At 44.4% G+C, this 18,504-nt stretch overlaps 1 long non-coding RNA gene across 2 annotated transcripts in view; it reads left to right on the top strand.

Moving 5' to 3' along the window:
- The window catches only part of LOC137301726 (uncharacterized), a 45,794-nt gene that overhangs the window by 6,450 nt on the left and 20,840 nt on the right, over positions 1–18,504 (top strand). The window contains exon 1 of one of the 2 annotated variants that reach the window (XR_010958342.1): positions 6,054–6,121. The exons of the other annotated variant lie outside the window; for it this stretch is intronic. This is a non-coding gene — a long non-coding RNA (uncharacterized lncRNA). Of the gene's footprint in view, positions 1–6,053; positions 6,122–18,504 lie in introns of those variants that run through there. 2 annotated transcript variants of the gene reach the window in all.

Genomic DNA, 18,504 nt, shown 5'->3' with positions numbered 1-18,504 from the left:
GATGGCATCTCCAATAGTGCAGCACTCCCACAGTTCTGCATTGAACTGTCAGCCTAGATTATGTGCTCAAGTCTCTGGAGTGGGACTTGAACCCACCTTTAATGCAGCAAAGGATTTCCAGGATTGTCACAGATGTGGGCCAGACCCAAGCAGGGATAGATAGAAGAGCTGAGGAGGCAGCCAAAAGCCAGGTCAAAGAAGTAGGCTTTAAGGAGGCATTTGAAGGTGGGGAGCAATGTGGCAAGACAGAGTGATTTAGGGAGAGGGGTGCAACATGCAAGGGAAAAGATAACTTGTGCTGTGCCATCCAAGGTGGAGTGGGTGGGGAGGGGGAATTACAGGAGACCAGAGTCTGATAAGCAGAGGATGTGAGCTGGGATTTAGGGCTGGAAGGGGTTACAGTTGCACGGAGGAGTGAAGGCATGGAAAGATTTATAGACGAGGATGAGAATTTTGGAATCAATGCGTTGAAGGACAGTGACCCAGTAGAGAACATGAATGATAGATGATCTGGACAATGAAAGATACATGCAGAGCATTGGATCTATTGATTGGACTTATAGCAAAAGCACTTCCCTGTGTTGACTCCCATTAATACATAGAGCTGTATATGAATCATAGAATCATAGAAAATTTATGGCACAGGTGGAGGCCATTCGGCCCATCGTGTCCGTGCTGGCTGTGAAACGAACCACCCAGCCTAATCCCACTTTCCCGCATTTGGTCCATAGCCCTGCAGGTCACGGCTCTTCAGGTGCACATCCAGGAATTTTTTTAATGAGTTGAGGGTTTCTGCCTCTACCACCCTCTCAGGCAGTGAGTTCCAGACCCCCCACCACCCTCTGGGTGAAAACATTTTTCCTCATTTCCGCTCTAATCCTTCTACCAATCACATTAAATCTATGCCCCCTGGTTATTGACCCCTCTGCTAAGGAAAATAGGTCCTCCCTATCCACTCTATCTAGGCCCCTCATAATTTTGTACACCTCAATTAAACCATCCCTCAGCCTCCTCTGTTCCAAGCAAAACAACCCCAGCCTATCCAATCTGTCATCATAGCTAAAATTCTCCAGTCCTGTCAACTTCCTCGTAAATATGCATCAGTTTAAGATTAGAACTCTATGCCCAAGTTTCCTTTTCGTGCTGGGATACGGCTCTGTAGGTATTGACCATTTATGGTATCACATATAAGTGTGTTCTGATCTTCACCCCAGATCCACACGTCAACACTTTCCAGCAAGGGTCCCAGATAGCTGTTAAGGGTAGGGTTTTTCTCTCCTGTTCACATGCGATATCCACACACATCCACTTCCGAGTTGGAGTCATTGGATAGTGATCAGGAGCAAGAATCCTGGCTGATTGATTCCTCCTCCCTAGTCAAAGAATGTGGAGGCTGATTACAGAAATCCACCTGCCACCCTGGCTGAGACCAGATCACTCGGCACATACCGGAGTTCAAACATGTGATCCTCCAAGTTGAACGGCTCAATTCCAGTGTTTTCTCAAGGCTCATCTTCTTCAACATTCTCCCGGCTAGCTTTTCCAGCTCTACCCTACTCAAAATCCAACTCATTCAGAACTCTGCAGCCCACATCCTAAGACTCACAAGCCCATCATCCTGATCCTCGTCGACCTCCAATGACATCCCTATCTCTCAGCACATCAACTTCAAAATTGAAAGTCCTCATCTTCAAATCCATCCATGGCCTCATTCCTTCCTACCGTGGCAATCTTCCACTATGTACTCTCTGCTCTTCCAACTCTGGTCTACTTTGCATCCTCACCCTGTGTTCCTTCATCATTGGCAGGAAAGCCATCAGCCACTGTGCTCCCCGCACTTTGAGTTCTGATCTCCCGAACCTCTTCACCTTGCTACTTCTCTCCCCTCCTTCAAAAGCCTCTTCAATACTTACCTTACCGAACATGCTTTTAGCCACCCACCCTAACTTCTCCCCCTACTTCTTGCTCATCCTGTCAAGTGTCTTGGGACATTTCATCACATGGAAGCTGCTGTATAAATGTAAGTTGTTGATTTTGATTAAATTCCATTTCAGAATAAAATAACGTGACTGCAAATAGTCAATTTCTTTACACAGTTAACTCCAAGCGTAACATTTCTTGGCTGAGAATCTATTGCTGTATCAGAATCCAGCTGGACTTGCAACACACACGAGCAAGTAGAAATGACTTATGAGCGTAGGAAGATTTAGGTTTTGAGAGGGTGCACTTGTGGCATTAGTTTAACATCTGAGAAAGCTCAACGGATTTAAGGTATGTTCTGTGGTTCCTTCAAGTGGGTTGCCACGGGTTACCACTGCACTGACAAAGTTCCTTATTCCCGGCCTACTTAGGCTGTCATTCAAATCTGTCAAAAAAAATCAAGAGTTCAATGTACCAATGCGATTGAACTAGTCTAGCTTTGTGAAGAAGGTCCCTGTATCCGTAGAGAGGTTATAGCTGGGACACCATCTGGATAAAGCTAATGGAAAAACAGTATGACAGGAGTTCTCATTCTGGCTAGTTACCGTATCCTAGCAGGCCCACAATACTTACATTATTCTGTCTGCAGCAGATCTCTAGATCATCATTTTTGCTGGAATGAAATTCCAGTTGTTCTTTTCTGCTTCATTTCATCGGTGACATTCTGCCATTTCTGTCTTTTTGGTGTTCAAAATTATGAGGGGCTTTGATAAGGTAAATCGGGACAAACTATTTCCGCTGGTGATCTTATCGAGGTTTGTAAGATAGTTAAGGGAATGGAAAAGGTTGATCCAGAATACAGTCCCCGCCACTTAAAAAGCCCATGTTTAAAGTAGGCAGTCACTTACACCGTCCAGAACCCGATAACCATTATCCATTCGCATTGACATCAATTTCAAAGATTCCGACTATAGTGTCTTAAGTGATCCTGTTTTTTAGGGCAGAGACAGCTGTATTAAGGTCGGTGACAATTCACTGAATTGTTATCTTCCTTTTTCACACTGATCATTACAAAACCTTATTTCAATCAAACTCAGATTATATCGAATTAAATTAGGTGGATTCCTTGAACTACAGGTTTGAAATTTAAACTGGTTAATAGTTTCTTTGTTGCGGAATCACCAACAGTCAATGCTAAGCCACGGGAGGTGTATTTTTTTAATTAGTCTTGTTCCAGTTAAACTTTAGGACAATATTAAAGCAACTGGAGTATATCCCTTTAACCGAAGGACGTTACTACAGCCCATCTGTGGTTGGCAAGACGTGACCTGGTCCAGGCTGTGGACAATCAACGGCACAGAGATGGAAAGGAGGTGGTGTCACTGAGCAACAAATGGTTCCAAAAACATGTAATAGGATCACGTCAGCTGTCATAGTCACTAGCCATTCCATACAGTATTTACAGCCCTTGAACTGCAGGGTGCACGCAATTTACTCCTTGGTATTCAGAGAAAGAGAGAGAGAGTTTAAGTTGTTTCTGTGTACAGCGTTGCCTATATACAATCATTGAATCATACAGCACAGAAGGAGGCTATTTGGCCCATCATGCCTGTGCCGGCTCTTTGAAAATGCTGACCAATTGGTCCCACTCCCCTCTGCTCTTTCCCCATAGCCCTGCAATTTTTTCTCCCTTTCAAGTATATATTGCCCTTTGAAAGTTACTATTGAATTTGCTCCCACCACCCTTGCAGGCAGCGCATTCCAGATCATAACAACTCGCTGCGTAAAAAAAGGTCGCCTCATCTCCCCTCTGGTTCTTTTGCCAATTACCTTAAATCTGTGTCCTCTGGTTACTGACCCTCCTGCCAGTGGAAACAGTTTCTCCCTATTTACTCTATCAAAACCCCTCATAATTTTGAATATTTCAGCACTTCCCCGTAATACCGGCCATCATGTATAGTGGGAAAATCGCATTTGCACGAACGCACCTGCTTTTAGCGGTGGGGACTGTATTACCTTAAATTAAACTGTGGGATAAGGGGACACAGGTTCAAACTAGTAAATGGGATCTTTAGGTCTGATATCAGGAAGTTTTTATTCACACAGGGAATGACCAATACTTGGGGTGAATAGAGTGATGGAGGCGAAAATCCTGGAATCTTTAAGAAACAATTAAATGCACCAATGAGGGGAACTGTAGGTCTTTTTGGTTTGATGAATTAAGATGAGCTCAGTGGACTTCCTCATCTGTAAGTATCTTGTGATTTTATGGTTCAGTAACTAGAGGGCATAAATTTCAGATCATCACCAAAAGAACGAAGAAAGAGATGAGGAGAATTTTCTTTATATAGAGATTTGTTAGGACGTGGAGTGCGCTACCAGACTGATGGAAGCAGAAATAATAATAACTTTTAAAAGGGAAGTGGATAAATACTTGAAAAAGAAAAATTTAACTGGATATCTGGGAAAAGGGCAGGGGAATGGGACTAATTGGATAGCTCTTTCAGAGAGCCAGCACAGGCTCAATGGACCGAAAGGCTTCCTTCTGTATTGTACAAAATTATGATTCTCTAATTTATGCCTTGCTTCCAGAGGCAGCAGTGTGATATAAAGCCTACAGGGCAACAAGACCCAATCTATGAGATGGGTTTTGAAGGAACCTCAAGAAGAAAAGTGCCAGCAGCAACAAACATAAGGGGGATGTCTGCCATTTTCTTCAGGCTTGATAGCTGAGACTTGTAGGAACACTGGGATTGATAGCCTGACAAGAATATTCATCATGGGCACCCATAGGAATCATTAACTCCTTCACCGTAACTCCACGTCAAGGAATCATCTGGGGTTTACACCCAGTCTATGCCTAGGAGTTAATGAGCCTAAATTTGGCACGCCAAACTGGCTGACTTCAACCAGTTTGGGTTATATTAGCATTTACACTGCCAACCTCCCATCAGGATTTGCACTGAGTGAATGAATTAACTCTTTCTTTCCAATTATCAAAGAAGTCAGACAACAAAGTGATGAATTAACAGTTGTTTATTAACATAGTTGGCAGAACTTAAACAATATTGAGTATGCAAATAATTAGTCGATAGGGTTAATTGACGCTATAAATATCAAACGTTACAAAGGCAGTTTAGTTGTATCATAGTAACTCAGCATTAACTGCTTGCTGATTATAAATTTACAGTTGAGATCAGTGTCTGAGGTAATATAAACTGTGAGATTAATGTAGGATGGGACTCCTTAGATATCTGACAATTTAATAGCATTAGATAGCCAGTCTATTGAATAGAATATAGTCTATATGCTTGTAGTTAGCAATGTTTCCGGAACTTATTTGATTTTGTTCTTATGAGCTGGGGTGAGGATGAGTTGTTTGCCTTGCCTTTCTCTGGGAGGATGGTGTGAGGCGCCACCTTCAAAACCTGCTCTCTAATGAATTGGATGTTGTGGTGGGCAGCTCCATTAGAAATGAGCCTTGATTGCACAAATTCTTGAAGAATAATTTACAAATTTGCAGCAATAAACCTGCTAACAGGTAAACAGGATTTGTTTGGTTGGAAAGGACTGGAGGGCTACATCTATGTCTCCTCTGCCACTGCATTTCTCTGTTTCACTTTGCCTAATATTACCTTACAGTTCATTCTCACTGCAACTGCAGTGCCGATTTTACACTCGCATTGTGAATGAAAGAAGGAAAGGACTTGCATTTATATAGCGCCTTTCATGACTTCAGGACGTCCCAAAGCGTTTTACAGCCAATGAAGTACTTTTTGAAGTGTAGTCACTATTGTAATGTAGGGAAACCTGGCAGCCAATTTGCGCACAGCAAGATCCCGCAAATAGCAATGAGGTAAATGGCCAGATAATCTGTTTTTTAGTGACGTTGGTTGAGGGATAAATATTGGCCAGGACACCGGGGAGAACTCCCCCTGCTCTTCTTTGAATAGTGGCATTGGGACCTTTCACGAGGCCTCTGTTTAACGTCTCATCCAAAACACTCCCTCGGTACTGCACTGAAGTGTCAGCCTAGATTTTGAGCTCAAGTGGGGCTTGACCCGATGACTGTATGACTCAGAGATGAGAGTGCTATCGCTGAGCACTCTGGGCCTTTCCTTCTCAGAACTATGCAAAGCATTTATCCACTAGGCTTTGGGAGCAACATCAGAAATGTTTGATGATTTCCTAACATTTCAAGGTACGTACATCAGAGCCACTTCTGTCCCTGTCTAGTGACGTATAAATCAGCAATAAGGGGAGGGCTAAATTAATCCGGTCAGTACTGCTGAAATCAGAGGACACCTTTGTAAATAACATGCAATAAAGTACATAAAGGTGATAGACTGCGAGGTCATGGCTTACACTCATGCTTGTCTGAACCTGCTTATCTCCTTCAGATCTATCCCTGCTCTCCTGTATGTACAAAACAGATAACCAGAAAAGACCAGCTGATCAGCTGTGTTTAGTGCCAGCCTCATCTAGTGATCAAAGGGTGGTCATATTTAAATTCTTCCCCCAGCTCCCACTGTACATTTTGGTGGTGGAAGAAAATTTGCAAAAGACCATCGGGCTGCCATTTTAAAATTCTCATCCTTGTTTTCAAATCCCTCCATGGCCTCACCCCCTCCTTATCTCTGTAACCTCCTCCAGCCCCACAACCCTCCGCGAGATCTCTGAGTGCCTCCGTTCCTCTTGCGCATCCCCAATTTTCATCTCTCCACCATTGCCGGCCGTGCCTTCTGTTACCTAGGCCCCAAGCTCTGGAATTCCCTCCCTAAACCTCTCCTCCCCTCCTCCTCTCTCTCCTGCTTTAAGACGCTCCTTAAAACCTACCTCTTTGACCAAGCTTTTGGTCACCTGTCCTAATATCTCCTTATGTGGCTCATTGTCAAATTTTATTTGATAATCGCTCCTGTGAAGCGCCTTGGGATGCTTTAATACGTTGAAGGCGCTATATAAATGCAAGTTTTTGTAGTGGTTGTTGTTGAAAAATTGCTTTTGGCAGCTGGCTCCTCAGCCAATCAAATGCCCCAAGACAGGATATTTCACAAAACATTTCAAAACAGAGAAAAGAGAGCTGCCAAATCAATAAACTGATTGGCAATTGTCGGGTCTCAGACGGGCTGAGCCAAGTAAACTCCCTTATTCAAATTGAGCCCAGACGAGTTTGAATCCCAGATAATTCAGGTTGCAGGAATCGCAGTCAAAGCATTTAGACTGCTTCTGGCCTTTCTCTTTTCCAGCTCCTTCTCCTCCTCCCCTGAAGCCGCTGACTCAGGCTGGACTACAGCTGCATTCAAAGGCGGACTCCACCCATGAATGGTTCCATAGCGCTGTGTTACTGCCGCCCCTTTTTTCTGTTCGAATCCCAAAAAATCCTGCACCCTTTCGGGGGAAGCCAGTCCGCCCCTGGCTGCATTGGCATCAGTACCTTGTTCACATGGCCATTCTTCATCTGTGAGCCTTGACAGCGATTCGATGGTAGAGGATATCACAGCCGTGCCTGATTCTGTCCTCAGTCGACTTCAAACCTAGGCTCAAATCCAACAAGGGGTGACTGGATAGTGAACGAGAGCAGGAGACCTGTCTGATTTTATTCAACCCAGCTCATGGGCACTGTCGCTGGTTCTAGTGTCCCATCTGTTGCCAGAGGGGTTAACTCAGCATAGACCAAGGGGGTAATTTTAACCACTAAGAACATGTGGGTTGGGGGTGGGTGGAGGTTAAAATAACAGCTTTTTGGAGTGGGACTGCATCCCACCTCCAATGCGCCCACTTCATGGTTTGACCCTGGCAGGTATGGATGCGCGCGCACAACAGACACCCGGAAGTCCCGCCCGTACTTAAAGCCAGCGGGCCGATACTTAAAGGGGCAATGTACCTCATTGAAATAGTTGGGGTACTTAAACGGGTGTATTACAAAATTAAAATTAATTTAACCATTCTTGTTTGGGTTTCCCATTGCTTCCGAGTCATGCCAGATGGAAGCAGGCGGGAAGGGACCTACATAGACGATCTCTCTCTTACTGTCTCTCTTGGAGTGGTATATAAATGTAAGTTATTGAGATGAAATCTCTCTCTTGTCCACTCTATCTTTTTTTGATGCTGTTGGCTCCAATCTCAAAGATTTTTTTTCCAGGATACAGACTGCTGCCATTAACTATTTTTTTCGGTAAAACAAATGCCCCCAAAAGAGTTTAGTTAAATTATTGCTCCTTACAGGGGTGATGTTGCCTAATTTAAAGGTTTTATTTCTATCCTGGTCCAGTATACAGTTCCCTGTAGCTTACATCCGTCTCAATCCGTGTCGAAGGCAATAGAAGGTTTGATGTAAATTCCGATGCATCGAGAACTTTGCAGCCCCTAACACCTCCCGCACAAAGTCCCAGGTACCCGGTTCCCCTGTCCTCTAACCTCTGCTGGTTCCCTAATCCCCTGTGCGTTGAGTACATAATCCTCATTCTGGTCCTCAAATCCATGAGCTCGCTTCACCCTACCTTTGCAATTCTCACCAGTCCTCTGTTCCAAACTCTTCCAACTCTGGTCTATTGTGCATTCTCCCCTCCATCCATTTTACTATCAGGGTCATAGTCTTTAGCCATCATGAACTAACATTCTGGAAGACTCTCCCTATATATCTTCATTTGTTACCCGTTATCTCTTCTCCTGCAAATTTAACACTTTGGCTAAGCCTTTGGTCATTTCCCTTAACTTTCCTTCTACTTCCTGCTTGGTGACCACTTCTCCTCCTGCATCTTGGGATGTTGTGTTATGTGATGGGTACGATATAAATTATTGTTGCTGTTGAGACCTGCAGCCGATTCAACGAATTTCATTTATTGACTTTCAATTTGTTCTTTCAGTCATTGATAGATCATGTATATGTTACACACAAACCCGCTGAGAAGCATTTTCACTCCTCTGGGTTTCCATTTCTCCTATTCCCACTGTGGGGACGCCTTATTTTCTGTTTCTCTCCCTGCTAAACAACAACAACGTGCATTTATATGGCGTCTTTAACATAGTAAAACATCCCAAGGCGCTTCACAGGAGGGTTATCAGACAAAATTTGAGGCTGAGTCACATAAGGAGATATTAAGACAGATGACCAAAAGCTTGGTCAAAGAGGCAGGTTTTAAGGAGCGTCTTAAAGGAGCAGAGAGAGAGGTTTAGGGAGGGAATTCCAGAGCTTAAGATCTAGGCAGCTGAAGGCACGGCCGCCATTGGTGGAGCGATGAAAATCAGAGATGCACAAGAGGCCAGAATTGGAGGAGTGCAGAGATCCCGGAGGGTTGTAGGGCTGGAGGAGGTTACAGAGAAAAGGAGGGCGTGAATCCATGGATTTGAAAACAAGGATGAGGATTGTAAAACTGAGGTATTGCTGGGCCAGGAGCCAATGTAGGTCAGCAAGCACAGGGACGATGGGTGAACGGGACTTGGTGTGAGTTAGGATATAAGCAGCAGATTATTGGATGAGCTTATGTTTACAGAGGGTGCAAGGTGGGGGATTATAGCTTAGGAATGACCAGTGCAGATTTCAGCGATGGGAAAAATCTTGTTCAAGTAGGAATGCTCTGCTTTTCTAAGAAATTGAAATCAAAGGCTGGGACAAAAGCTAAAGACCATTTTCATTCTGTCTAAGCCTACCACCTGTCCATCGATCAGGAGCCAACATGGGACTTTTGCACATTATTCTGGAAGCAGTTCTAAAAGAGATTGAATGTTGTTTTAAATTAGGACAGGGCAGGACCTCTGACAATATAGGGCTGCTCTGGAGTATCAGCCTAGATTGAGGGCTTAAGTCTCAACGTGAGCATTTAGTGCGTAATCTCCTGATTTAGAGGCAGGGTTGTTACCAACTGAGCCAAGCTGACAAATATCTATTAGATTTTAGGCACTTTTAAAAAGAGAGAAGCACCAACAGTTTAAACCAGTTGGTCGATGGAAAGAAAAAACAAGCTATAAATCCTGTATGATAGGCTTTCCGTAAGCATTAGTTAAATACACAGTGGTAAAATGTACACACACACACATACACACACTTGAAACTTACCGATTCCTGGAGTTAAAAATGATTCTAAATGTCAGGAGAAAAGTCTACCCCTTATTCAATCAAGGAATGCAATATTACTCACCAATACCTACATCACCTGAGCTAAAAGCTGATCTATTTCTGAGAGGAGCAAAAGTGAATGTTTTAAGTCCTCCTCACCCTGATCTTCTAAATGTTTTCTCTTTCCAGTTAAATGTCACACGCTGCACAACCAGGGCAGTATTTCTGATTTGCGTTTTAGTCATCACAGGTTTTTTTTTTGTAAAAGAGTGAGCCTTTCAAGTTTATTCTTCTGCTTGCGTCAGTGGTACACTGGGGTTTATTTCTGTCTGTCTCTCCATCTCTCTCTCCACCACTGAGCACTGGTTTTACAGCCGGCCTACCTCAGCATCTCTATCATTTCACACTCGCTATGCTTTGTGACCAACCAGGCCTAAATTCCAGTAAAATCACACACCACATCCTCTTTTTTTCCTTTGATACACAAACTTTCATTCCTCGCCTTTCCTTGTACCACATTTCTGTAGTTCCAGACAGAAAACAAGTGCCAAAGAAATTAAAATTTATTTTTCTCTTTTTTTTTGCTATTTTTCTGTAGGGTAATTTTTGACAATATAGGTGGGCGCCTTTCAAATCAACCAATCTGTCCTAATTAAAATCACTAATCTGTCCTAATTAAAATCACTAATCTGTGTTAATAAATCTTTTTATTTTGATTTGCTATTTAAAAATGTCACCTACAATTCCACCCTCCATGACTCGTGTGAGGGAACAGTCCCATGGATCCCAGCTGCCCTCAGTACCTACCCAATCGTGTCAGCTGTGGCTCAGTGGGTAGCACTCTGTCTCTGAATCACAAGGTTATGGGTTCAAGTGTCACACCAGAGACCCGAGCACAAAATCTAGGCTGACACCCCAGTGCCAGTACTGAGGGAGTGCTGCACTGTTGGAGGTGCCGTCTTTCAGATGAGACATTAAAGTGAGTCTACCCTCTCAGGTGGACATAAAAGATCCCAAGACACTATTTCGAAGACGAGCAGGGGAGTTCTCCCTGGTGTCCTGGACAATCTTTATTCCTCAACCAACACCTAAAAACAGATTATTTGGTCATTGTCACATTATTGTTTGTGGGACCTTGCTGTGTGCAAATTGGCTGCCACGTTTCCTACATTACAACAATGACTACACTTCAAAATCCTTCATTGGCTGTAAAGCGCTTTGGGACGTCATGAAAGGTGCTATATAAATGCAAGTCTTTCTTTCTTCTTCTTTCAATGGCCATTCTTCATGTAAGAGTTGAGTACTGCTCTTGGGACCATTATAAGAAAATGAAATGCCCTTGTGGGGGGGAGGGGGGAAGGAAACGTGACTCTAGTCTACTTCTGCCGAGCATAGATATCAATAAAATGCAAGTTCCTATTCTTAAGAGTTGATCAATAATAAGCTTTAACATTCAAACATATGTAAAGCCTCAGGATCCCATATGGCCTAATGGGTAAAGACACCAGCTCGTACAGTACTAAGCAACATAGATGCTGCATGTACTCCCTGGTCTGTGCTGAGCAGCCCTGGGCTAAGGTGCGGAAATTTCAGCCACTCCTCATCACTATCCAGTGACCCTTTCAAGGAAACCAACGTGCAGGGATGTAGTTGGGTGCTGGACTCCATAAGTCTCCTCTACGGAGACCAGCTCCCTGTGTTTAGTTTTCTGCGACAGGAGCCTTTAATCTTACAGCAGTTGCGAATCTGCTGGTTTCTTGCAGGTCAGGTCGTATGTACTTAGCAGTGCAGCCATTGGTGGTAAGTTCATGTATCCCCTCTCAGCTGCAGTCCTGTCATGTGAAAACGCTTCACAACAGCAGTGACTACATACACTACAACGGTAATTCATTGGCAGTGGAGGCATTTTGGGTCATCCTTTGAATGTGAAATGCACTTAATAAATACAAGTTCTTTCAGCTAACAAGTTAGGCTCAGAGCTCAATAACAACAATAAGAATCTCTCTCGGTAATTCTAAGACAGCGAAGTCTATCTCCAGACAGATCCAGCTTAATAATACTGTGACTACTGAGTACGTTTTTCACCCTTCACAAAGTATGATTCTTCTCGACACTGCTACGTGGGACAATAGCAAAATACTGTGGATGCTGAAATAAAAACAGAAAATGCTGGAAAACACTCAGCGGGTCAGGTAGCATCTGTGGAGAGAGGAACAGAGTTAACATTTGAGGTCGACGACCTTCCATCAGAACTGGAAGAAGTTAAAGATTTAACAGTTTATAAGCAAGTACAGAGCTGGGGAAAAGAGGGGAGGGGGTGGAGGAAAGAACAAAGGGGAAGTTATGTGCTAGGGTGGAGGGTAGAAGTGATTAAATGACAAAAGGGATTCAAGGCGAAAGGGGATGATAATGGGACAAGTAAGTAAACAAAAGATGGGTCAAGAGGAGATGTAAATGGTTACAGCAGAACCATTACCAGCACCCGCTGTCCAAAAAAATGAGAGCAGTGATTATGACAGAAGATGGCAGATGGAGTATAATGTGGGGAAATGTGAGGTTATTCACATTGGTAGGAAGAATAGAAAAACAGAATTTTTTTTTAAATGGTGAGAAACTATTAAATGTTGGTGTTCATAGAGATTTGGGTGTCCTCATACAAGAAACACAAAAAATAAGCATGCAGTTACAGCAAGCAATTAGGAAGGCAAATAGCATGTTGGCCTTTATTGCAAGGGGGTTGGAGTACAAGAATAAGGAGGTCTTACTACAGTTGTACAGGGCTTTGGTGAGACCTCACCTGGAGTACTGTGCACAGTTTTGGTCTCCTTATGTAAGGAAGGATATACTTGCTGTAGAGGCGGTGCAACGAAGGTTCACTAGATTGATTCCTGGGATCAGAGGGTTGTCCTACGAGGAGAGATTGAGTAGAATGGGCCTATACTACCTGGAGTTTAGAAGAATGAGAGGTGATCTCATTGAAACATATAAGATTCTGAGAGGGCTTGACAGGGTAGATGCTAAGAGGTTGTTTCCTCTCACTGGAGAGTCTAGAACTAGGGGGCATAGTCTCAGAATAAGGGGCCGGCCACTTAAGACTGAGATGAGGAGGAATTTCTTCACTCAGAGGGTTGTGAATCTTTGGAATTTCCTACCCCAGAGGGCTGTGGATGCTGAGTCATTGAATATATTCAAGGCTGAGATAGAGAGATTTTTGCAATCCAGGGGAATCAAGGGTTATGGAGATCGGGCGGGAAAGTGGAATTGACGTCGAAGATCAGCCATGATCTTATGGAATGGCGGAGCAGGCTCGAGGGGCCGTATCCGATCCGGCCAATTACCGCCCCATCAGTCTACTCTCAATCATCAGCAAAGTGATGGAAGGTGTCGTCGACAGTGCTATCAAGCGGCACTTACTCACCAATAACCTGCTCACCGATGCTCAGTTTGGGTTCTGCCAGGACCACTCGGCTCCAGACCTCATTACAGCCTTGGTCCAAACATGGACAAAAGAGCTGAATTCCAGAGGTGAGGTGAGAGTGACCGTCCTTGACATCAAGGCAGCATTTGACCGAGTGTGGCACCAAAGAGCCCTAGTAAAATTGAAGTCAATGGGAATCAGGGGGAAAACTCTCCAGTGGCTGGAGCCATACCTAGCACAAAGGAAGATGGTGGTGGTTGTTGGAGGCCATCATCTCAGCTCCAGGACATTGCTGCATGAGTTCCTCAGGGCAGTGTCTGAGGCCCAATCATCTTCAGCTGCTTCATCAATGACCTTCGCTCTATCATAAGGTCAGAAATGGGGATGTTCGCTGATGATTGCTCTGTGTTCAGTTCCATTCGCAACCCCTCAGATAATGAAGCAGTCCGTGCCCGCATGCAGCAAGACGACATCCAGGCTTGGGCTGATAAGTGGCAAGTAACATTCGCGCCAGACAAGTGCTAGGCAATGACCATCTCCAACAAGAGAGAGTATAACCACTTCCCCTTGACATTCAATGGTATTACCATCACTGAATCCCCCATCATCCTGGGGGTCACTATTGACCAGAAACTTAACTGGACCAACCATATTAATACTGTGGCTACAAGAGCAGGTCAGAGGCTGTGTATTCTGCGGCGAGTGACTCACCTCCTGACTCCCCAAAGCCTTTCCACCATCTACAAGGCACAAGTCAGGAGAGTGATGGAATACTCTCCACTTGCCTGGATGAGTGCAGCTCCAACAACACTCAAGAAGCTCAACACCATCCAGGACAAAGCAGCCCGCTTGATTGGCACCCCATCCACCACCCTAAACATTCACTCCCTTCACCACCGGTGCAACGTGGCTGCAGTGTGTACCAACCACAGAATGCACTGCAGCAACTTGCCAAGGCTTCATCGGCAGCACCTCCCAACCCGCGACCTCTACCACCTAGAAGGTCAAGGGCAGCAGGCACATGGGAACAACACCACCTGCGATAAATTTCCAAGTCACACACCATCCCGACTTGGAAATATATCGGCCGTTCCTTCATCGTCGCTGGGTCAAAATCCTGGAACTCCCTACCTAACAGCACTGTGGGAGAACCTTCACCACACGGACTGCAGCGGTTCAAGAAGGCGGCTCACCACCACCTTCTCAAGGGCAATTAGGGACGGGCAATAAATGCCGGCCTCGCCAGCGACGCCCACATCCCATGAATGAATAAAAAACAAGGCCCACTCCTGCTCCTAGTTCTTATGTTCTTATGATCTAATGTTGTTGAGCCCCAAATGCTGTAAAGTGCCTAATCGAAGATGAGGTGCTGTTCTTCGAGCTTCCGTCGAGCTTCATTGGAATGGCATAGGTGTCAGAGGACAGAATGGTCGTGGGATGGAGAATTAAAATGGCAAGCAACCAGAATCTCAGGGTCACACTTGCGAACTGATTTGTTTGTGGTTATATATCCTCTACTTTTCCAATTGGTGTTTTCTTTCCATTTTCTTTTTGGGCTCCATCAATGGCTTAATGGAAGTGCACCATATGGTGTGATACTGAAACATACAGGCCAGGAAGGGCCCAGGATCGATCCCTGGCCTTTGCTTTGCTCACTGATCCCAGCTGGGTAAGTGGTTGGCCTGCTGTAATGGACTTCTCTGGGTGGAAAAATCAGGCAGTGCTCACATTATTCGTTGATTCCTGCTGGAATGCATATGTGTCAACTTTATAAACAACAACTTTAAACAATGCGCGGCTGCAATGCAATCTCAAATATCCCCCTGTTATTCCCTAGGTAGGGTCATACTGGAGAATGACTATGTGGACAATCCAAACATATGAAACTGATGTGCAGGAAAAGACTAGTTGCTCCATCAAGCCTGCCCAACACACCATGATGGCTGGAGCATTGTGACTAAACACTTCCCACCCCTTCCCATTGCCGCTCCCCATGTAATCTCCTGGGAGAGGAAAACATAGGAAAATTCCTCTCCGACCCCCTCAGCTGATTGAAACCAGTCCAAGAGATCACATGGACTAAGTGTTATCTATAAAGATACTTACCTTCGATATGATGTGATCTCTGCCCCAGTCAGGAACAGGTCCAGCTCCCTCTTGAAGGCAGAGAGTCAGCACCCACCACACCAGAGGCTCACTACTCTCTGGGAAAAGAAGAACCATCTAACATCCAGTCTATTCCTACTCTTCCATGGGATAAACATGTACCAGAGGGCTATTCGTGCCTGTGGAACAGTACCATAGAATGAGTCACCAGCTACAGGAGAGGAGAAAGTTGGATGAAGAAATTATCTGATTGTGCTGTGCCAATAAGGGGTTTCGCCTCTCACATTATTGAAGCCACAAATTTTTATTAATAACAGAGAATTTCCCACGGCACCGCCTCACGGTGAGTCAGATTTTTCCTCCTACTTGTCTCTGTTGTCTTTGTGTTGCTGATTCTCTCTCTCTCTCTCTTCTGTTTCTTTCTCTCACTTTACCTCTTCTGTTTCTTTCAGTCTCACCTCTCTTTCTCCTTCATGGTAACTTCTGCAGGTGAGCGCCAGGTCAGGGGTCAGGGGAGGATTCCGGCCAGGGTGGCAGGCTGGCAGGAGCTGCATGTCGCTGGCGGGGGCAACGATCCAGGCAAGGCCACATGCTGGCAGGATGTGACGGATCGCCAGAGGGGAGGGCGAAGGAATCTGACCGGGGCTGTAGGCTGGGATCGGGGAGGGAAACTAATATGTGCGCAGTATACCAACCTTTGGGATCACTGAAAGGTTAGTATTATGGTAAGCATACAAATCTTCTAGCTTAAAACTAACACAGGTGTGACACCCAACTGTGACAACCAGGCGTGATAGACAAAGCGTAACACTGGAAGTAATTATGACACAAACAGGAAGACTCAAAACTTTTAATATATTATAGATAATGAACAGAAAGTCACTCAGATTGCTTTTCTTTTTCATGTTTAGTTTACTGCCCGTGTTATATTCCAGTAATCTTATCTATTTGCAGTCTATTTTGCTCTGTAAATGCACACGATGCCTATTTTTCTTTATGAAATGAGTGGTCCTTTTCAGATGCCACAAGGGAATTCTTATGCAAAAACACGCATTGCTGTGGGACTGACACTTAGTAACTGAAAAACCTGGCGTTAAACCTAGAGTTTTATTTTTGGAAAGAACTTTATTACCACTTAGCAAGATGTGTCGTCTTAAAGGAAAGACCAATGGGCAAAATTTTTCAAGGGTCTGCTGCACTGAATCTTGCTGAACGGGAGGGCAAATTGGAGATGTCCAACTCATAGCACTCCTGATTTTCTGATTATTAAAATTGGTGGGCATAAAACTGAGAATACTTCAGATCGGATGTGCTGATCTGTGCTCAATTCCCTGATCTGGGTCTTTGCCGGGTGAGACACGGCATTGGGAAACAAGGGTCTTGCAAAATCAACCTTCATAAGTCAGAAGAAGAATTAGAGAAATGTATGGAACAACACATGCCTTCATATACAGCATCCTAGGAATAGACGTCCTAAATATTTTAGTATTTGCTTTGGCGCAAAATGCTCCCTTGGTTTTCAATGGGACAGTGTCGAGGAGTTTCAGCCTTTGAGTCTTAAATTCCTTCTGGGTATAAACATTTATTTTAAAAGATACAGGGCAACAAACAGCAGTGAGGGCTGGGAGTCCTACAAAAGTCAGTTAAGGATAACTATAAAGAGCGTTAGGAGAGTTGAGGACCGATAGAAAGAAAAATTGTACTTATAAGTGTCTGATTATGTCGCTCAGAAATATCTCGAAGCGCTTCACATAGAATGAATTACTTTGAACATAGGAACGGGAGTGGGCCATTCAGCCCCTCAAACCTATTAGATGTGCTGATCTCTGTGCTCGATTCCCTGATCTGGGTTTTGCCGAGTGAGACACGGCACTGGGAAACAAGAGTATGGCAAAATCGACCTTCATAAGTAATAAGAAGAATTAGGTCAAGGCTGATCTGTACCTCAACTTCATTTACCCGCCTTTGCTCCATATCCCTTGATACCCTTCCCTAACAAAACCTAGCGATCTCAATCTTGAAAATGTCAATTGACCCAACATCCCCAGCCTTTTGAGGGAGAGAGTTCCAGGTTTCCACTACCTTTTGTGTGAAAAACTGCTTCCTGATTTCACTCCTGAATGGCCTAGCTCCAATTAAGATTTTGCCCTCTTGTCCTGGATTCCCCCACCAGGGGAAATAGTTTCTCTGTATCTAACCTATCGAATTACCTTATCATTTTAAACACCTCGATTAGATCACCCCTTATCTAAATTCACGGGAATACAACCAAGATTCTGCAACCTGTCCTCATAATTTAGTTTAAGCCGTTAAGCCCTAGTATTATTCTGGTGAATCTGTGCAGTACCGTCTTCAAGGCCAATATGTCTTTCCTGATCGATATCCAAAACTAATTGCACTCTGGACTGGGTGCCAGGAGGTATCTATGAGTGACTCAGAGAGAACTCCCTGTATTTTCCCTTACCCCCCTCTCCCCACCCACTCATTGGGAGAAGCCTGACTTCAGTGTTCTACAGGGTAGTTGTAAACAATTTTACAACACCAAGTTATAGTCCAGCAATTTTATTTTAAATTCACAAGCTTTCGGAGGCTTCCTCCTTCGTCAGGTAAATGTTCAGGAGCTCCTTGAAGTCTACGCATTTATACATCACAGAACAATACATGGTGTTTACAGACTGCCCCTGCAACTGCCCGTTGCCAAGGCAATCACCGTGTTCAGACAGAGAGGTGTCACCTGCAGAACCCCCGAATACACATTCAACAAAAAAACAAACAGGAAAAAAAAACAGAGAGAGGCAGAAACATCCGGAAGGCAGAGAAAGCCAGCAAATGACCCATTATATTAAAAACAGATAACATTTGTTCACTGGTGGGGTAACGTGTAGCGTGACATGAACCCAAGATCCCGGTTGAGGCCGTCCTCATGGGTGCGGAACTTGGCTATCAATTTCTGCTCGACGATTTTGCGTTGTCGTGTGTCTCGAAGGCCGCCTTGGAGTACGCT

Source organism: Heptranchias perlo, chromosome 34, assembly GCF_035084215.1.
Source record: "Heptranchias perlo isolate sHepPer1 chromosome 34, sHepPer1.hap1, whole genome shotgun sequence".
In the NCBI taxonomy this organism is placed as follows: Eukaryota; Metazoa; Chordata; class Chondrichthyes; order Hexanchiformes; family Hexanchidae; genus Heptranchias; species Heptranchias perlo.
This window is presented reverse-complemented; position numbering and strand designations above follow the sequence as displayed.